This window comes from Mustela nigripes, chromosome 10 (genome assembly GCF_022355385.1).
Source record: "Mustela nigripes isolate SB6536 chromosome 10, MUSNIG.SB6536, whole genome shotgun sequence".
Lineage (NCBI taxonomy): Eukaryota > Metazoa > Chordata > Mammalia > Carnivora > Mustelidae > Mustela > Mustela nigripes.
In genome coordinates this window covers 39852265-39865416 of record NC_081566.1, presented here as the reverse complement: position 1 = coordinate 39865416, position 13152 = coordinate 39852265, and the positions used below count along the sequence as shown (strand labels likewise).

The 13152-nt window shown below is 54.9% G+C and overlaps 1 long non-coding RNA gene across 7 annotated transcripts; it reads left to right on the top strand.

Annotated features, from left to right (window-relative positions):
- The first annotated feature begins 4462 nt into the window (after positions 1-4462).
- Positions 4463-7378, top strand: LOC132026157 (uncharacterized). 7 transcript variants are annotated; one of them, XR_009406805.1, is made up of 4 exons: positions 4463-4549; positions 6349-6433; positions 6552-6625; positions 7172-7378. It is a non-coding gene; the product is annotated as an uncharacterized LOC132026157 (long non-coding RNA). The 7 variants fall into 7 exon arrangements; XR_009406802.1 differs by having other exon boundaries at positions 4465-4572; XR_009406804.1 differs by having other exon boundaries at positions 4467-4572; positions 6555-6625.
- Positions 7379-13152: the final 5774 nt, after the last annotated feature.

The window sequence follows — 13152 nt, the reverse complement described above, 5'->3', positions numbered from 1 at the left end:
GAGGGCAGGCTGCAGGGTCCTGTGCCTCCCAGCCAGAGCAAGACAAGAGCTGCTAGACCTCTGGGGCCTGAGCTGCAGGTCACTTGAGCTCTCAGCAAACATTAACCAGGGCCTACCAGGAGCAGAGCATCTTGGAAGGGACTTTCCTGGAAGACTTCCTGACCAGCAAAGCCTCCACACCCACAGGGGCCCCGACCTGCTGCGTGAAAATAGGAATCACAAGAAAAAAAAAAATGAAGAGGTGGAGGAGAAGAAAAGAGAAACACTGACATACACTCAGACAAGGTCAGGGAAGCGTCTTCAGCCTTTTCAACACTTGTCTTTCTGGCTTCCTACTGGTCATCCTTTTCGTGGGGACAAGAGGCCCAGGTGGCCGCAGGACTGACCTTGTCTGGGGTTCAGAAGTCAGGTCAGCCAAGGACTCCGTTGTCTCCTTTGTTGCCAGCAGCCCCCTGGCAGCACCCCACCCCCTAGCAGAGCAGAGCAGCCAGGACTCAAGGTCACATCCTGGGGAAGGGTGGAGGAGGGGCTGGAGGAGATGCGCCGGGGCCAGCCCTCATCCCCAGCATCATGGGGTCCCCCCTTGGAATTGCGCTTTCTCAGTCCCACTGGAGAACTGACCCCTGGACCTGCCCCCGAGTGGGCCAGCTCCTTCCAAATGCCCATGACACTTGGGGTATTGTTCAAACGACCTTCTGCCTTGTGGCGTGGCTCTTTTGGTAAACAGAGTCACAACCCACATCATCACCACTGTTCACTGAGCACTCACCAAGTGCCGGGCCCTGTACTGAACACTTGATATAATTTTCACACTTAACCTTGATATTAGTACCCCGGGCTCAGAGAGGTAAAGTCACTTGCCCAGGGGTACACAGCTCGCGAACACCATCTGGAATCCAGATGCAGGTTTGTCCAACTCCGAAGCTAAAACCCTCAACCACTCTTTTGTGTAGCCTTACAGAATTTTTATCCAGGAGGAGACCCTAAGGATGATGTTCACCAGCCCTGTCACTTTTCAGAAGTGGAAACTGAAATCCAGAGAAGTCAAGGCAAGACTCTGACACCCAGTGCTCTGTGTCAGGCGTGTGCAAACACAGTGTCGTCCGTAGACCAGGACGGCCATGGGGTGAAAACGTTAGCACCCCCTTCTTCTTTATACTTATGGATACGCCCCCATTGCACTGCAGAGTATGCCTGGCACGGAGCAGGTGCTCCAGAAACATCCATTGGCTGAAAGGGCACCCTCTCTGCAGGTCCTGAGTTTCCTGGTGGTGCAGCTAGGGCTGTTGGAACGTCAGAGGCCACTAGGTGGAACCAGATGTTCAGTGATGGAAGTTAAGTGCATCCTGTCTCCCCCCCCCTCCTTCCCACCCCACCCTGCCCAAGACCTGTCCTCAGACTCTCTGCAGCTGTCTGAGGGGGCAGTCTGGAGCTGTGACAGGGTGGGTTCCCAGGGGCCAATAGCCCGGGGTGGGGGTTCCGGGGGGTGGGGGTTCACTGTCCCCTACCTACCGTTTCACGCCACCTTGAGGGTCCCCAGCACAAGTCCCCCAGAGGTGCTCTTCTCCTATCCCTGCCAGCTTCTGCTTTGGGGAGTCCTCTCCCTGGGCCAGCTGCGAGTGCCTCCCGCTTTCAGCAAGCACACCAAGCAGAAGGCAGAGGCTTCCCTAGCCCTTGGGAATGTCTCTCTCCCGGATCTCAGGAATTCCCCATTCCTCTCCCTGGGAATTTCCCCAGAGCTGGCAGAACAGGTAGTGAGGTGGGACAGGGTGGGAGAGAGCCTGGGACTGTCCCCTGGCACTGAGCAAGGTGAGGGTGTCTGGACCGTGGTGGCAGTGCCTTCTGGAATCATCGGAGCTAGCGTTTCGTGGAGCAGGCTCTGCGCATGCGCTCTCCGGCGGAGTGCACACTCTGAAACTAGCCTGTCCGGATGTAACTGCTCAATGGCTGTGCCCTGACTCGGTGTGTGTGTGTGTGTGTGTGTGAGAGAGAGAGAGAGAGAGAGAGAGAGAGAGAGAGACTTTGGTCAAGCACTGAACCTCTCTGTGCCTCAGTTTCTCCGTCTATAACTTGGGGGTAACAGCAGGCTTGCTGTGGAGGTGAAATGAGCTCAGGTAGGTAAATCACCAGCACAACATCTGGCACAAAGTAAGCAAAGCGCTCGAGGCCATGACAGCTCACTGAATTCCTGCAGCAACCTTCTGAAGCAGGGGCTTTTATCCTCACTGTCACAGATTGGGAAACCGAAGCCCAGAGAGGCAGGAGAGGAATGCAGAGCCAGGTTTCCCCCTGCCAGGCTCTCAGCCTGAACAGGGACAGCAGCCGGCACCAGACGAGGACGGGGACGAGGGGAGGTGTACACACCTCTGACCGCATTGGATCCCCCCCAGGCCAGCTCTCCATACTCTGCGCTCCCAGGCCCAATAGGCACTAGAGTCCCGCTCTGGAGGACAGGCAAAGGGCCCCAAATGGGACAGCGTGTTTCTAAAAGTCAAGGCATCTGACAGCTGGTTCCAACTCTGCTGCTAGCCTGCCTGTAACCTCAGTAATCACTCATTCATTTATTTAACACATACTTATTGAGCATCTACTATGTGCCTGACATCATCCTAGATACTCAGGAAACAGTGGATAATACAGGCATGACCGCTGCCCCCCTCAGATTCCCATTCATGTGAAGGAAAGGAGGCAGCCACTAAAGAAACTAACCATCACAAAGCATGCCGACGAAGTGTGGGGACACGGACGGTAAGAGGATGGTGCCCTGGGGTCGGGGAACCTCTCTGTCCTCCCGATTTCTCCATGAAAGGTAAGGAGCATCATCTCGGCCCGGAGGTCTCCTGAGGATGCTATTGCAATGAAATGTGGGCGTTTGTGAAGGCATGTGCCAAAGGAAAGACAGCCACGGTACTGTATGGCAGGGGTTCACCAACATCTGGAAACTTAGTGGAAATGCATATTCTCAGGCCCCTCCCCGACCCGCTCCCTCAGAAGCTCTGGAGGCAGGCGCAGGGACCCATGTTTCAGCAGACTCTGCGGAGGACTGCAATGCGTGCTGCACTTGAGAAGCCGTGTGTAAGGAATTCCAGTGGCGGTGGGTGGGAGTGTCTCTGTAGACCCCCTCTGGGCTGTGCTGGTGGAAGGGGCAGAGGGAAGAAACTGGCCCTGGGAGCACCCAGAACACCAACTCATGGAGCTCTGGTATCTTCCCATCAGTTTCCTCAGTCCTTGGCATTGTGGATGCTTGATATGTGTTTAAGAAAAAAAAAAAAGAGAGAGAGAGAGAGAGAGAACAAATAAACGGTAAGTAGAGTCATAAAACGACTCACCAAATCTTACTTGTTTTATGATACCCAAGTTCCCTCACTGGGGAGGAAACCCCTGGTTTTCTCAACAAAAGGAAGACTTACCACAGTCAAGGTAGTCAGTGGGAAGACGTCCATAACGGGGCGTCTCTCATGAGAGCTCTTGCCCAGGCGTGGCCACACCCCTAAACACCCCACCCCCGCCCAGAAAGCCATGTTCCAGACACATCTCCCCGTTCCCCAGCCCTCTGCAGTACAGCTGAACCAAGGCGGGAATGTTCAGACTTGGGGAAAGGTTCGGGTTGCCTCATTGATCTAAGCATAGCTCGTTACAAGGAATCTGGAAGTGTGGCCAACAAGGTGTCATTTTACCTTCCAGATCCCTGAGCACCTCCACTGTGGTTCCCAGCAAGCAGCCAGCACCAGGAGCTCAGTATAGGTACTACTCGCCTCCAGGGGTGACCAGAGTCCTCTCTTGCCCACCTAGACTACCCTCTGGGTTAAGGTTCCCCCATCAGGATGCTTTAGAGATCACCCTAACTTTCAGGACCCAACTGCTGGGCTCCATCAGCACAAAATCCCAAATTTTTACCTACTGTAGGAAGGGAGTGGGTCATGCTGGATGTGTTTAACAAATGTTTATTGAAAGCCTACTATGTGCCAGACACATAATTAATGTTCAAAAGCATTTGTCACTGATGAGCAACAAGCCATTCTTTGAAACCCTTTCTGGACAGAGAGGTCACTACCATTTGAGGCAGCCCATTCCCATTTTAGATGCTGTAATCATGTGGAAGTTGCTCCTTTATTAGAAATGTGACTCCAGGAAGACCCACCCATTGGTTCTGGATCTGTTCCCTGGAGGAGACAGAAAACACACACACACATCATCTAGTGTGAGATACTCAGCGGACCCAAAATCAATTCCATAAGGAGTAGAACTGGCCCCAGCGACGGGCAGAGGTGTGTGTAGGACACCAGCAGGACAAGAGTGAGGGCCAACAGCAGGTCTTCATTGAGTTAAAGAAGGCTTCCTAGAGAGAAGTCTTACAGGGGATTTCTTCTGGAGCAGAGTCTGGATGGAAGTGAGGGAGCTGGTTTGGCAGAAAGGAGGTGGGGCAAAATTTCCTGGCAGGGAGGTGGGGAGGAGGGTTTGATTCCAGGCAGATCCAGCCTGTTGGGTGAAGCAGAGTGTCACCCAGCCCGAGGAGCGAGCCTGGCCCCGAAGTCACAACAGCAGGCAGGTGAAGAGCTGGGCGGCATCGGGGTGAGACTGAGGGCGTCTGGGAAACGCGCGGAGGGCGGTCCTCTGTCCTCTCCTGTCTGGTCCTTTCCGGGTGCTCTCTAGCACGAGGCCATCTAAGTCCCTGACATACTGGGCTGTTTCCTAGGACACCTCTACTGGATTCTCGCCCCCAGGAGCAGGTTGGAGGGCTCTCTGGAGCTGGACCCTGGCTGGGATAAATCCAGGGGGAGCCAAGCCCCAGGCTGTAACTCTCAGAGGTGTGGCTGCAGCCATGGGGACGTGGGGAAAGCCACTGAAGTTTCTGTTTAAGCGGTGATAGCCCAGGAGATGAAGCAAGTTCCAGACACAGTGTTGTTCCAGGGTCCTGCCCCCACACCAACCCCCATAGCCTCCCTGAGCTCCCCGCCCCCACAGCCCCTTGCCCTCAGGTGCTGGCGCTGGCGGCCATCTCTCCTCCCCAGCCCGCACTGCACAGCCTTGGGGCAGCCGGGCCAGGACAAGCAGATTATTCATTGCCAGGTGCCCTGGCCATGTCCTTTCTGCTTTCTTGCCCTGATGTCCTGACTTGAGCTGCCAGCCGGGGCTCAGCACAAAAGAATGCAGTGTGGAGCCAAGGAGGAGGGGTTAACCCTTGCCTGGGCAGCATTCAGGGCGCAGGTAGGGTCGGGCTTGCGGGAACAGACAGCTGAACTTCTACTTTGTCTTTCTTTTTCTTTTCTTGCTTTTTTTTTTGTAAAGTAGGCTCCAAGCCCAATGCGGGCCTCAAACTCACCACCCCGAGATCACACGCTCTCCCAGCTGAGCCAGCCAGGCGCCCCTGAACTTCTCTGCTCTTGAGTCCTTGAGCCCAAGAACGGCACCGTCTTGCTCTCTTTCTCTGGAGTTGGGGGAACTTCCTAGACACAGCACGAAGTTAGATTCACACAGACCTCTCTTTCCGTAGTTCCTGCCTGTAGCCTTGGGCAAGTCACTTAACCTCCCTGACCCTCAGGGTTCCTGATGGTAAATGAGAACAGTAATACAAACTTCAGAGGGTGGTTCTGAACCTTAAATTATACAACTCAAGTGACATCCCTGACCAAAGCAGGTTTTTTATAAATATCAATTCATTGTCAATTCCCTTCCTGTCTCCGTGTAGTCCTAGCCCGTCCATGACACCAGTCCGCATTCCTCTGGTGCCACAAGAAGCACAATATTCTGCCCCAGGATTCTCCACATTGTGAGGCCTCTGGACCTGCTGTCCAGCTGGCCTGGCCACGCAGCCCAACTCGGGTTGCTGATGGGACCTCATTCCATGTTGCCAAGATCCTGAGACTCTGAGGGACCCTGGAATGAGCTCGAGGGACTTCTCTGCTTCTCCTAGGGGGAGAGGTTTCATCTGTGCCCACCTTGATCATTGCCCCAGACCGGGGTGGAGAAAGAGAAGACGCTCCAAAGGGAGGGAGCTAAAAAACCCTGGCTGCAGCCCCCTGTAGGACCCATGGAGGAGACTCCCCCGTATGCAAAGGAGGCTAACGACAGACTCAGAGACCCCACCCGGGGTTGGGCTTCTCTAGCCCTGGAATCCCAGCCCAGCCCATTCCCCGGAATTAGCAGAGCCAAGCCAGCTGTCCAAGGTCTCTAGTGAGACTTGACCCCATGGGTGGACAGAACGATTTCTGGCCTCAGGCAAAACTCCTCCCACTTCTGGCTCGCCTGGGTGGCAGAGGTCAGATCTTCCCCTTCTGAATCCTTTGGGATTCAGGAGTTTTCTTTCCTGTCTAAACCAGCCCCAAAGTCCTGCCGGTCTCCTTGCAGACTCGTTCGTGGTTTTGCCTGACTTTGAATCCTGTGACCATGGGAACCGGGAAGGGAAGGCCTTTGCTGAAGCTGCCTGATGAGGGTATGGACGGCAGGGAGACAGGTGCCTGGGTGCCTGGTTAGCTGCTGCACCCCGGCGCCCAGCGGGGCTCCTGACATTAAGTCTGCACTTCATACGTACTCATCGTTTTTGTTTTTAGCAGGGCTGTGCAGTCCAGACCATGCAGAGAAGCTCACCACTTGCAGCAAAGACAGCCAGCCTCGGGAAGACTTAGTATGTGTGGATTTCTTCCGAACCCTCTTCCTGGGTTACCCTGTGGTAGGCTGTCCCCATCTCCCTCTGTTGAGGTCCCTCTAGCCCACAACCCTGAGCTGTGGCTCCTACGAACTTACCACAACTCTGGCCATTAGTCCATCAGAAATGACAGGAAATTTCAGACTTCTCAACACTTGGGCAGGCTCCAGGGTAAGAAGGTTGGGAAGACAATACATTGCCCCTCTCCCGTGTCTCCCCCATATGTGGGCATGTCTGACTCACCACTGCCACTTCGGGAGTCCCCACTCAGGACATCCCCCAGATGGGCCCATGTGGCCAAAGTCTGACCTGGCTCCTAGGACTTTGGCAAGATGCCCTTGCCAACAATAAGGAGCACTGTGCCTTTCTTTGGGTAGAGAATTCCCCTGCTGGGACCCAGCCATCGCCTATAAACGTAGGCTTTGCTAGAAGAACTCTCAGTCCTTTTCAAAGTCAGTATTTCACAGTGGAACGTCAATGAATGAACCTAGTTGATATTTTTGTCTGTTTGCTTCTGTTTCTTAGGTGAGGAATGGTTCATAGAAAGCAGGCACCAGACGGTGGAGAGACATATGCAAGTCTGTTTTACAATCCCCTGGACTTTTTCTCTTTTGCCGATTCTAACCCAGGCGGATGGCATCGTGTATGTGTCTGAGGTCGATACGATTCAGCATGCATCTCCTTCCATGTTAGAGTTACAGAGCTCTCCAAAGGCAACTATACACAGAGATTTACATTTCTTTCTGGAATGGTTGGGGCAGGGGTGTGGTCCAACAGATGGCGAGCAGGTTACAGGTGTGTCTGGCTGAAAAAGGTCTCTGGCTCAGCGCCTTCTGATTGGCTGTCCGTGAGTCACTGGAGCTGGGTCCCTGGGGCAGAGCTAATTGGCTGTCATGGAGTCAGGTTCATGCCCTGCCTTATCTTTAGAGCCTTCCCCGGCCAGCCCAGACGGACAATGTTCCCTGTATCGGCAATGACGCTTTCAGGCTGCTGACTGCGGGTCAGTGGGACATGCCCCGTGGGTAGCTTTCCCAGCAGTCCGTGGTTTCACCTTGACCTTGCTACACCCCGACACTTCAAGCCTTCTGTGCCCAGTGGCACCCACCCTGGGAGTGATTCGAGGGGCCTGTTCGCTGGCCGGCTGTAGCCTGGCAGAGCCACAAAGGGGTTTCCTCAGATCTGAAAGCCTCACCTGAACTGACTGACAACATAAAATGTTTGTGGGTAAACATTCTAGAAAGTAATTCCAGATTCTGGGAAAGGCCTCCAGGGAGCCGGGCAGGGAAATGTGGCCATGGTAACTCAGCAATTTCTGAGGGTCTAATAAAGAGGAGGAGAGAGGTGGGAGAAAGGGTCCTCTACCCTGGCTTTTCAGACACGAGACACCCCCAGACACACAGGCTGTGGGAAGTGCTTTGTCTCCCAGTCTCAGGCCACAGGTACACACAGCGCTTCTCCCTTTCCCTAGGCCCTCTGTGGGTGTGGCTTCATGCCCCCCCCCCCCCCCCCCCCCCCCCCGGGGGGGGGGGCCCGCCCCCCCCCCCCGCCCCCTCAGCCTGTGAGGGATGGGCCCACACGTCTATCCCCATGTTTGAAATGGGACAGAGCAAGGCCTTGACAGGGATACACAGGGCCTAAGTCACAGGATGGAGATCAGCAGCCAGCAGGAGCGGACATAGGGACATCCGCCCCCAGCAGCACTTCTTGAAGCTCTCTTCCTGCCTGGCCACGGCAGCAGCTGCCACCCTCAGTCCTCCCTTTGTGTCCAGGGACCACTCGGCATGGACTCTGGAGCTGGCTCACTGTTGTCTTGAATGAGGGCTGCGACTTCTGAGAAGCTCCGGGATTTCAACAAACAACCACGAGCTTCCCTATCCCTCCTCCTCCCTCTGCCTACCTGAGCAGAATACAAGTTTTGTGTCTGAGCAGTGGGGCAGGATTGTGCTGAGAGGCCTTGGCGGGCCCCTGGCCAGCTCCTCGTGGCTGCCAAGCTGTTCAGTAGTCCCCTGGACACCCAGCCCCTGCCCACCCAGACTGGCACAGATGCCGTCCGGGACGCCTGGGCAGAATGCCAGAGGGAATTTTCCACCTGCCTGGCTTTGTTGTCCACTCTGTGGTCTGGAGCCTGGGCCTGGGGTGGGGCAGGCCTCCTCAGGTACGTGGAGGAGAGCCCCTAGGTTGTCTTGGGTGACCTCACCCAAGACTAACCAACTCTTGGCTTATTCCACGGCCGCTGACAAGGTCTCTCCTTTCCTCTATAGAGAGATGTGGGAGCTTAAGTTGTCACTGGGCTGTGAAGCCCACATGGGTGCCCAACAGAGCACCAGGGTTAGAAGGAGTCTTGGCTCACCCAAGGCTCACCCTGCCTTGTAGAGATGGGGCCATGAGGTACCTAGAGATTAATGGGTATGCCCCAGGTTACACAAGGAGGTGGTGGCCAAGCCAGGACTCAAATCCAGGTTTCCAGACTCACATTCCAGTGTCTTTGACCACACCTTCTAGTCATCCCCCAGAGCTTTCTTCTCCTCTTCTCGCTCCTGATCTCACATTAACTTGGGGTACCCATCTCCCAGCCCTGCTGTCCTTACACATCTGTCCTTTCTCCTTCCCCTTCTCCTCCTCCTCCTTCTTCTTTTTAAGATTTTCAATTTATTTATTTGGGAGAGAGAGAGGACAAGTGGGTGAAGGGGCAGAGGGAGAGGAACGAGCTCACGCCCCAGTGAGCACAGAGCCTGAGTTGGGACCCCGAGATCATGACCCAAGCCGAAGTCAGATGCTTAACCCACTAAGCCACCGAGGAGCCCCTTGTCCTCTCTTTTTGGCACAGGGTTTGTGGGGCCCGCCTCCCCTCCACACCTCCTCAATGCCAGAAGCAGCTCTGGGAGGCTCACCACCTTCGGGGTGCTCCCCCCAGCCCCGCCCCTGCCCAAGCTGAGCACTCCCTTGGGGGGGGGGGGCTTTGGGGTCAAGGGTGGGGCCAGAGTTGCTCTAGGAGTAGCTGCTGAATGACAAATACTGAAACCACCAGTGACCAGGGAAGTCTGGAAGACTCCGGGGGAAAAGATTAGAGGCAGATAGCTGAGGACTCAGCAGCTGGTGGGGAGTGGAGGGGGGGGGGTGCCTGAAACCTAGAGCCTCTGGGAGTGGCAGAGCATGTGATGGGGGCAGGGAGGGGCTTTCTAGGCCACTCAAATCTCTCCACTGGCTTGGGAGCCCCAAGACCCCATCCTGGCCTTGGGGCACCTGTGGGGGTATGGAGTTAGACAGAGCCCCTGGTGTCTCCAGGTCCCATCTCCCTCCCACCGTGAAATGACCCAGGTGCACCTGCTCCTGGGAGTAAACAGCAAATGCAAGGCCCACGGCAGGGGCGGGGCGAGGCTGAAACTGGGTGCCAGGAGCCAGATGACTCACGTTCTCACTCTGAGGCCACCAGGGATGAGACGGGGAGTGGAGGATGGGGTAAGGACAGATGGGGCCACAACACAGGCTGACGCAGGTTCCACAAGCCCCTCCTCTGGGACTTCTGAAAGTGTCCTCCGAAATCTCTTTTCTGACATCTTTATTTTGTTGAGTTAGGGTACTGAGCCCTAGAGAAGCTCCAGGGAGGACAGGTGACTTTTATCTAGAAACACACAGCATATCGCTGGTCTTGGGACTTCTGAGCTGTGGGTTTGAATCCCAGAGCCAGAAACTGAGCTCCCAGCAGGCTTGAACTGCCCAGAATCAGACCCCACAGGACTCCTACCGGGAAGGAGTCCGGAGAGAGATTTGTAACTGTAACCATTGCTAAAGAAGCAGACAGTCCCAAAGCTACCCTGGGCACAGGGGAGACGTGGGTGCGTGCGTGGGGCCCTGCCCCATCCCTGCCCCTGCCATTAGCGGTCAGCAGGGTGTCACCAATCCCCTGAAGCCCTGCCCAATGGCGTGACGTCATGGGGCTGGACCTGCTCTGCTGGAAAGAACGGTTCCACCCTGGTGAGGGGGTTGTGGAAGGATCCAGGTCTGGCTTTGTGTCAGCGGCCAGAGCCAGCTCTTCCTACCCCCTACACCACTGGAGGCAGCAAAATGCACAGGAGGCAGCAAACCCACCAAGGGAGGGGGACCGAAACTCCCCAAGTGTTCTTCCTGCTGCCCACCTCCCTCCTCCTGAAACCCAGGACCCTCTGGGTGCTGCACCCAGGCTGACTGAGTCAGTCCTCTGGGGCCAAGCTATGAATAACAAAGTCTGGCCTCTCCTGAGTACGTGTGCTACTGCGGTTAAGAGGGGAGGCATTTAGCGACATGAGAGGAGCAGGTCATGCTGGCAAATCTCACTTGTCAGGTCCGGTCCGCGGAGACCAAGGCAGGTTTCTGGCCTTACTGAGCCTCCTCTGTGACGCCGAGATGAGGACGTCTACCTCGCAGAACTGTTGTGGACAATTGAAGGAGTGACCCAAGTATAAAAATCCGGGGCAAGTTCTGGCATATCACAATAGGGGTTTGATTTCTGGAAGCTAAAAATAGTAGAGAAGAGGACTCTAATTTGCCCCGAGTTTTTAACAGAGACGAATAGTGTGGACTCTTTGTCTTTCCTGTATGCCACATTTTTCTGAAAGTCATTGAGGAGGTGCCTGTGGCCACCGTGGCTAATGGAGTTAACGTGGGGCCCCTCCTCCAGAAGCAGAGCTTCAGGATCTCTCTGAGAGGAAGGCCAGAGAACAGCAGGAGCATTCTGGCTACTGCACACATCCATGCATCCTTTCCTCTCTGTGCCTACGGGGGACCTGTGTTTTCTGACTACAATTCTTCACCGTTCACTCTCAACCTCTTCGCTACCAGTTCATTTCTACTCCTCCCTCAAAGCCCCCAGAGAGGCTGACACAGAGCAATAACACCCCCTCGGGGTGGGGGGGCGTTGCCCTCCCACAGGCACCCACAGCCTCCGTGCTTCCTTTCTTGCCATTTGTCACCGTGCCTATCCAAGCATTCCACACACTCTCCGATGAGTTGTCATCTCAACTGGAAGCTTCCCTAGGCCAGAGACCTCTTGCTATCTTGAATTCCCATTAGAGATAAGAGCAAACATTTGCCCCATGAATGCATGGACTGCAAGGCTCTCTCCATGACCTGTTTCTCCGGTCTGTGCAGGGTGAAGGGCTTAACGGACTGTCCATCTCAGAGCGCCCTGGACAGTCACAGTGTAGGCTGCTGTCCATAGGATTGTTCATTGCGCCCCCCTTCATGTCCCAGGGTGTCCAGTTTTAAAGCGTGACAGTCAGTCACCCCAGGCCTGAGAACCCTGGACAGGAGACGTGGTCTTGCCAACCAGAGATTTCGTGTTAGTCTTCTCCGTTGTTTCCTTTTTGTCACCCCTTTGTTCAGTTTCCCAGATGTGCTGTGGGTCACTGGTAGAATGCGCTATCCGGGCCTGGGCCGGGGTTGTAGGGGACAGGGGACAACGAAGACACCTGTGGGGCAGACGGACCAGAGTGAAGTGCCTCCCAGCAGAAAAGTTCCTCTCCTCAAACTTTGGGGCTTTTTGAATTAAGGAAGCCAAAACTAAAAGACAGTGAAGTTCCAGCGAATTCAGTAGGCCCAGGATAAATATGTAAAGAGGAAATCACCTTACAATCAAGCTCTTTTTGTTGCTAAAGCTGCAAGAGTTCTCAGGGGGAGCTAGCTACCCCCCTAGAGTGAGTGAGTGCCCAGCCCCAAAGTGCCCAGGGGAAAGGTGAGGAGACTTGGGACCCCTCCTCCCAAATCCACACCAGTATGGACCCTCTTCTCCCGTGCTCGGCTGAACGACCTCTCAGGGGAAGGGCTTGAGGGGGCGTGGAGAGATGCCTCAGTTTCTCCACATCCACCAGCTCACATGGAAAGACCTTTTCTGTTTCCTTTGTATTTCAGTGCAGGAGAAGAAGAGGGGAAGTGTTGGAGGGGTGCGGACGGGAGGGGAGAGGGAAGGGGGAGTAGGAGAGAGGAAGGGGGTGAGGGAGACTAAATGAGTAACCCCAGCAACCAATCCATACATGAAGATTCATCAAGTCTAGAAGAGACCTTGAGGAGGCATCTAGCCAGCACCTCATTCAATTTATTCAGCAAACATTGATTTAGCTTTATGGGGTGCCAAGCACTGGGCTAGGCCCTGGGGATACAGAAATGAAAAAACAGTCCCGCCCCGTGAAAGGTGGCAAGCTTCCGGAGGGGAGGAAACCAAGAAGCAAGCTGGCTGGGAAGTCGGGATGGAGGGAAGCCAGGGGTGGTGGCAGAGCCCAGAAAGTTCCCAAGCCCAGAAACTGGGGGAGATGGGGGGTAGCGGGGATATGTCAGAGACAGGACATCTGACCTCAGGTCTGAAGGAGGAATTGAGTCAGCTCGCTGAGAGGAGACAGACCCCCTACCCCAAAGAGACACGGAAGAGCGGGATATTTCTAGAACCTGGAGGATTTTAATATGCCTTCTTTTTCTTTTGAAGATGTAATTGGCCTTATTAAGCCATTCACAAATTGGACAGCATCCCATCCAGT